Source organism: Belonocnema kinseyi, chromosome 8 (assembly GCF_010883055.1).
Source record: "Belonocnema kinseyi isolate 2016_QV_RU_SX_M_011 chromosome 8, B_treatae_v1, whole genome shotgun sequence".
In the NCBI taxonomy this organism is placed as follows: domain Eukaryota; kingdom Metazoa; phylum Arthropoda; class Insecta; order Hymenoptera; family Cynipidae; genus Belonocnema; species Belonocnema kinseyi.
In genome coordinates, this window is record NC_046664.1 from 36,189,330 (window position 1) to 36,194,370 (window position 5,041).

Consider the following 5,041-nt stretch of genomic DNA (forward strand, 5'->3'; position numbering starts at 1 on the left):
GACGTGGTTGTGGCTGAAATTTTACCGCGATTTCGCTGGAAGCGGGTGCAATTTTTCAGATTAGCATCCGCTCCCGGCGAAATCCTGCGGTTGTCCTTATGAGAAATTTTTAATTATATATATTTAATTTTAAAGGCTTTTAATTCAAAGTTATTAATTATTGATTACTGCGCCCAGCAAATTTCAAAGACTTAACATTTTTAAAAATGTGGCAGAATGAATTCGTAATAGCTTATATTTTAAATGTTAGTAAATAAAAACTTAGGGACATGAACGCGCGGTGTGCGCGAAAGCATATTTTTCTTTGTGATTTGTCTGCGCTCACCGAAAATGTTCTACGTTCACAGAATTATCATTCCTAAAATAATTTCGAATAATATTGTCTTCACTGGGAGATCAATGTCAAATAACGTTTTTTTTTTGTTTAATTTTGCAATAGATTTTTTTTTCATTAAATATTTAAAATGCCTGTTTCAGGATTGCCGTGAAAAAGACAACCTGAAGCCAAATTCTGATAGAGTATGAATTTTTACAATCTAATTATAGGGTCTGTAGTATTTTTATTTAATTTCTTGGTCTTTTCATTGCAGTTGAATTAATAAAAGAATAGGACGAGATCCCTGGCCCGGAAGGTAATGCAACGTAGTAGAAAAATCCTCTTTTTATTTTCGAACAGGATCTACACCCTAAAATTATCGAGGATTTCACAGATTCTCCGAGGACATTCGTGAATCAATCAATTTATACTTGTGTATTTCATCGAGGAATTTGAAATTATTTTAGGTTTCCCGGATTAAAAATAACAGACAAGTAGAAATTATTTTTAAAAATGATAAGAAATCCATCGATAATGACAGGAAATCTAACTCAAAGTTCAATTTCAACATTAGAAAATCATAATTTTAAACCCTACATCGAAATTGAGGAACAACCAACTGCTGCTGTACGTTTTCGATATAAAAATGGAGGCTCTCATTATCGCGAAAGCCTGCTTGGTAAAAACAGCACAAGGGACGAGAAAGCTTTTCCTACTATTCGAGTGAGTTCCAAATACATATTTCATTAGTTTATATTTAATGTAGAATTGAAATTTCCAAGCTATAATTTGAATCCTTTTCGAATGTTTTGATGTATCGGAATTATGAGCTACTTTCAAGCCTTTTTTTTAAACTAAGATAGAAGTTTTTGAGTCTTTTAATTTTATCTTCTTAAGAACCTGGTGGTAAACAATATACAAAGCTGGATTTTTTTTAATAGGCACACAATACGAGTACGCATCAGCAACTTCTTTCTTGATCGTTTTAATTACACATTCTTTGGCTTATCAGATAATAGGACATACAGGAAGAATGTTCGTGATGGTATCTTGTGTGACAGTGAAAGATGAGCCTGATAAAAACCCTAGACCGCATCCGCATCTGTTGGTCGATAAAAGTCAACATTGCAAGAAAAGAGTCTGCCAAATAGATATCAAAGAAGGAGACAACCGAAGAGTTGTCTTTAAAGATCTCGGCATCCAGCGCGTGAGAAAGAATGAAGTGCAAGCGTCACTAGCCGAAAGAAAAAAACTGGGAGTCGATCCTTTCAAGAGTAGGTTATTGCAATTTTTTTAAGCTTGTTCTCGTGTGAACCCGGGCTTTTATCATCAGCCACGGACTGCGCCCAGTGCCTGGTGAGATGAGGATGTTATGAATTAATTTGATAAGATGTTTTCAATCTTTTGTGATGATGTTGTGGCTAGGAAGTCTCTTGCAATGCGACAGGTCTTTAACAAACCGCCTTCTTATCTTGATCACTATATATAAACTATATATGACTTTTTCACCTGAGTATACTTATGGATCTTGGTTCTAATAGTTCACTTGCAAATTCCGTTTAAGTGGACAAGCTATGTCGATGATGTCGATACTTCCACCTTTTTTTCATGCATCTCGATGTCGGGTTGGTTAAGTCGGATATGATCATCCCTCTAGATAGTAACATCCCAATATAAGATGTAATCTTCGTTTCCTAACGTTTTTTGGAGTGCTCACCGTGGATGGCTTTTTGTCTCCATTGCGTTTCTAATTTCTCTATGCTTTCTGTCTTGATATTCAAAGCCTTCCCTGAAGAAAAATTCAAAGGCGTGTAACTGTATACCTTGTGACTTACACAATTTCTTTACATCTAAAACACCCCTACCCCCTTTATGTCACCCTTTTAATCGCGGAACTACGGTGGTGCATTCGGTTCTTCGTTTTTTCTATGCGGATGGTTCTGCTTATCATTTCAAGATCAGTTTTCGACCATTTGATGAATCCAGAGGTATGATTTTAGTAATACGGTGTTATCTGCTTCTGGTTCCATTTTCTTTCTACTATTAAGTCAATTGACCCAAGTTGCACCTTATTTTGCTGACATACATATCCAACCTGATCTTTCAGGGTGGATCACGATCCCTTCCTGGGGCAAAGATTACATGTTTAGGCCTAGTTCTGCAGCCCAGCGTTCTAGTGGCAGCCACAGCTACACAATGCACAAGAGTTTGCACCTCTTATACAATTATTATTGCGTTCAAATGCATTGGTAAACCATGCTGTTTAGGTGTTCTATTATTGCAGACAAATCTTTGCGATATTCATCTTAGTTAGAGAGTGACCTCGTGTTGGTTCTGCATGTCTGAACCCTATAGTAAAGCATGATCAAAATACCTTTCAAGGTGCTGCAGCTTCTATGAGATTTTGCTGTTTACATCAACGTTATTAATATCCGGATGTGGTTATAGTGGATCCGGAACTTAGTATGCATTGTCCTTAGTACGTATATGCCTTCAGCTACAATCAGGTCTTCGTTGTCAACCTATTCCAAAACGGGTTCATCTATAGGAAGCTAGTGTTCCACTTTCAGTTTGATGAAAGCTTTTTCAACTGCCAAAAAAAGTCTGCTTATAGATATGGAACTTTTTGGTCTGCTAGACTCTGCTCATTTATTTTTGTGGTTAGATCTCGGTACTTAAGTAAGATGAGTCGATTGTGCTTTTCCGCACACATTTTCCACTTCTTTTTGTCACAATATAAAGGCAGATAACGTATCTGTTCGTCTGGTATATCCATTCTAATCGCCTTCTTGGTGGCTGAACCTCTGATTTTGAATTTGATTAAATTAGACCATTTGGCTCTAGAGGATCTGGTGGGACTGAATCATCGTCAGGGTGAGCAAGAACATCAACTGCCGCTACTTCATCGCATGATGCAGCTTCCTTTAACTGATGCTTATTGTCGACGTTTTTCACCCCAAATCAACCTGCCGTTTAATCTGTATTTCTCGGTCTTCTGAAATAAGAAGATTAACCATAATGTCCTTCATTTTGCCGATAGGTTTTCTTATAGAAACTTATTGTATGTCAGGATACTTTGCAGCAAACTTTGTACTGAAGTTGTATCCATTTTTGGGTTTGATTTCATACTTCGCACTTTTCTAACAGAGACGCATCATTTCCACTCTTATTGTTGTATTTTACTTGATGCTCTCCCGCGGTATTTATGTTGAGGTGGTGAATGCAAATTGCTAACGCTAGCTGAAGAATCTTAAGCAGGTACGATGCGGCACGTGTTCAGCAATAGTGCCTTCTGAATCAGATGTAGCGAATTTCAGTCTTCTATTTCTTTTAAGATTTGTACGCGCCTCGCATGAATGCTCCTAAAGTGAACTTCTTCACACACACCCCCCCCCCCCCCCTGTAGGATCTCCTGCTTTAACTCACAATATTTCTGGATCTTTTCAGTGTATGAGAGTCAAATTTTATTATTTAGAGGAACACTTGTGAATAACAACAAGACGACAGTCGAAAATGACGTTCCCTAATCTGCCATAATTTGTAATAATATCACGCACATGTCATGCACGTTAAGGTAAAAATTCAGCGTACATTCATAAATGATACACGAACGAGGTAAACAGTACAGTTGATCTAAATATTACAAACTTTTAGCTAGATATCTCCTTTCGTGTGGAACTGGTATGGTCGGAAAAAATGCCAGTAAGGCAAGAGTCGACAATTCATGCCCTTCAAATTAATAAAATGTGCTTCAAATTAAACTTCGACTAAATTAGGCACTGATTAGAAACCCTGCCGAAAGTTTTGGATAGTAAGTTATTCAAAACAATCGGAGGTATTTAAAAAATATGAATCAAGCCCATTATAAGTCAATTCGCAATCTATTGGAATCCGTATACCAACTACAAGTTCAATTCGTACCCGAATTTAAATCCGTGTTTGTTTTATTTTTTTACTTTAAATGTATTTTAAAAAATTCAATTGACTTGTATAATATTGGTCACATTACTTGTGCGACGTGTATGACGTGTGCACGATATTATCATAAATTATGGTGAACCCTGGCGGACCGAAGGAACCGAATGGAGCCTCCACAAAGTACGCGTAAAAGTTTTAAAAAATATAAGACGTATAACGCTTGTTGACTGCTATACTTCAAACGCATTGCCCGTAAGTAGCAGTCAACAGGCGACTTACGTCTTATATTTTTTTAAACTTTTTACCGTTGCAAAAAAAACTATTGCGATTATTTCTTAACATTCTATGGGGAATTTTAACGTATAATCCGAATTTCAACAATTTAAAAGTTGATTTTGCTGTTTTTTCGAGTTTTCCTGTTTTCGCGAAAAAACTAGAAAGAAAAAATGACCAAAAAATTATGACACGCTTGTCATTTTTTTCTATCATACATTTTCGTTATGGCTAGAGGACATCAGGACGATTGTATATGACTATGTGATCAGTCAGAATAGTCCTGTCCCAGCAAAGGAAACTTTTTCTAGTACTTTGAGTGAGCTATAGTTGTAGTATGGCTCAAATCTCTCTCGTAAACCAATGTTCAGGGCAATTTTCTGGTGAATGATCGCAGCAACATCATTATAGCTGCACGTGTATTCTTGCGAGGCAAGTACGAGGGTGGATTGATAAGTTTCCGGCCTGACCAAGAGATGGCGCCACTAGGCCTACCTTGAGGTGGCGTTCTATAGTACCATCCTTAGATAGCTT

The 5,041-nt window shown here is 37.0% G+C and overlaps 1 long non-coding RNA gene across 1 annotated transcript in view; it reads left to right on the forward strand.

The window, feature by feature from the left end:
• Positions 1-1,029, forward strand: part of LOC117179024 — a 7,772-nt gene extending 6,743 nt beyond the window's left edge. The window contains exons 2-3 of the long non-coding RNA XR_004467847.1: positions 478-519; positions 591-1,029. This is a non-coding gene — a long non-coding RNA (uncharacterized LOC117179024). The remainder of the gene's footprint in view (positions 1-477; positions 520-590) is intronic.
• Positions 1,030-5,041: the final 4,012 nt, after the last annotated feature.